General features: G+C 33.8%; 1 long non-coding RNA gene across 1 annotated transcript; it reads left to right on the top strand.

Moving 5' to 3' along the window:
* Positions 1–736: 736 nt before the first annotated feature.
* On the top strand, positions 737–2,041 carry LOC139518374 (uncharacterized). Its single transcript, XR_011663323.1, has 2 exons — positions 737–860; positions 1,743–2,041. It is a non-coding gene; the product is annotated as an uncharacterized lncRNA (long non-coding RNA).
* Positions 2,042–2,321: the final 280 nt, after the last annotated feature.

Raw genomic sequence — 2,321 nt, 5'->3', positions numbered from 1 at the left:
TTTACAGTCTATCACAACTCTTTTTAGAGTGGCTCTTTTATAAATTGTTAATATTATATTGTGTTTTATATCAAATGTGTTAAAGAGGTGAGACTCTAATAAATTATTTGTTTGTTTGTTTGTTTGTTTGTGAAAATCATCGTTTGCTGGAAGAGACGGAAAGATGGCAAACCGTTTTCTGAAATAGTAATTGGGTGTCACTTTCATTTTTAATTCATAAGTCCTGCTAAACTCTGTATTTCAATTAAAGTTCTCGAATTTTTTTCTCAATTGTCCACCTGCAAAGTATTTTTAATTTGATCCGAATGATTTTTAGCGTAAACTCTAAGCACATCATGGAATTTGTCATAGCACACTTCATTTAGGGGTAACAATTTTAATGATTTTTTGACGAGGTATTATCTTTACTGTACAATCATGCCACTGTGTACATACTAATTTGATTTTTGTTCTAAGTTATTTTCATAGTTTCCTCAAAGCAAGTGTTAACGACTTTGTCATTACATAATGTATCATGCAATAGGATAGGATTTCGAAAAGGAGAGTGAATGAATTTGTGATCTTAAACTTTTAAAAATATTATTTAATTGAATTTCATTACAGTTCAGTTATAACGGTCATATGGTAGACAGAATGATTTATGTTAATATTCTTATGCATAATGATAATAAACATATCAATCAGTTATAGGTAGATTGTAGTGTTCGGACGTGGAATCAAAACAGATGGTCTGTGTATTCGATATCATTTCCTTCATACATGTACTAATATGTTACAGTAGACAAATCAAAATGTCAGTCTGCATAAAATGTTTATTTTTTCTCATCATTTTTATGGAACTTGATTTTTCATTGCAGCAGGTAAGAATGATAATTATAACAGCACAAGAAATGTGCCTGAACATCGTCATGCATGTACTATTAGTATATTATTTATACACACAATTCAAAAACTAAAACACTGGTCCTGCCTGTCAATTCCAGTCGACGATCAGGTGACATACAGTTGGCGCTTTACAACTAAATGAAAGATTCTATTTACATTTGATTTTATTTCAGTCAGGCCCGTAGCCAGGAATTTTTAAGGGGGGGGGGGGGGGGGGGGTCGTTGGACTCACAAACTCGACTTTAACAGTCACAATTCGAACAGAACATTGACTTTAACAGTGCTTATTTGTTTTCAAACTCTGATTGGCATGAATGTGTATTTAAAATTGAGAATGGAAATAGGAAATCTGTCAAAGAGACAACAACCCGACCATAGAGTAGACAACAGCCGAAGGCCATCCCCTAAGTCTCCGGGTACCCCTTGGGTGTATTTTCATACCAATCCCCTGCTCCTAACCATATTTGTGCAGTCAACCTTAGAACCTTTTAATTGACAGGTTGGTAAATCCCCCATGACAACAATTTCCTAATTTTCAAATAAAACACTAGTAAAACAGATTCGTTTTATTTTGTCCGTTCAAACACATATATTGTCAAGTTTATCACGCTATCAAATAATTTTGTGGATAAAAACAAATGAAAGCGACGACACGTTTAATGGAAACCTAAACAAACAATTACATGTATCATATGAACATGTATGTTGCTAAAATTCAACAAATAAACAAAATAAATACCAACAACTTACATGTATACATGCAATGCACATCTTTTAATTGATTGATTTATCATTGTTTGATGCTTACATGTATATCGTTCTAGTATTAAGTTGTTGCATTTTTGTTGTCATTTTAGGATGTTAGTTGTGACATACATGACAGAACAAATTCTTGTCCGGATGGGTTTTGTTGCGTTAGAGACCAGTTTCTTCCCCAATATGTGTACTGCAAGAAGATAGGTCAGCAAGGATCTCATTGTCGACATGTTCCAGATGAATCTGTGTGTAACTGTGACATTGGACTGACATGTGTTCCAAACTTAGACGTTCCTACGTTTGTCTCTATTTATGGCACGTGTCATAATTTAACAACAAAAACAAGGCAATAAAGAACAAATAGCGGTTAAATGCAGTCACGTTTGGATCTTACAAGAATCGAATAAGCCCCAGTCACACTGTCACGTTTTACTACGGTTTAACATGCTACGTTTTAACTACGTTTTGAATAAAAAATGTCCTGTTATTTTGAAAGATAGGTTTTAGTAGGTTTGTGCGACGTTATAACCACGTTTTGCTACGTTATATAATTAGGTGTAGTCCCACGTTTGATACGTTTCGATACGTAGTTAGCACGTTTTGTTACGTTCCGCTAAGCTTTGATATGTATTTACTAGGTTTCTACTTCGTCTCAATTTTCGCTACGTTTGTTGTTAAAT

The sequence above is a fragment of the Mytilus edulis genome, chromosome 4, assembly GCF_963676685.1.
Source record: "Mytilus edulis chromosome 4, xbMytEdul2.2, whole genome shotgun sequence".
Taxonomy (NCBI): Eukaryota; Metazoa; Mollusca; class Bivalvia; order Mytilida; family Mytilidae; genus Mytilus; species Mytilus edulis.
Note: the sequence above shows the minus strand (reverse complement) of the source record. Positions and strands in the feature narration are given on the sequence as shown.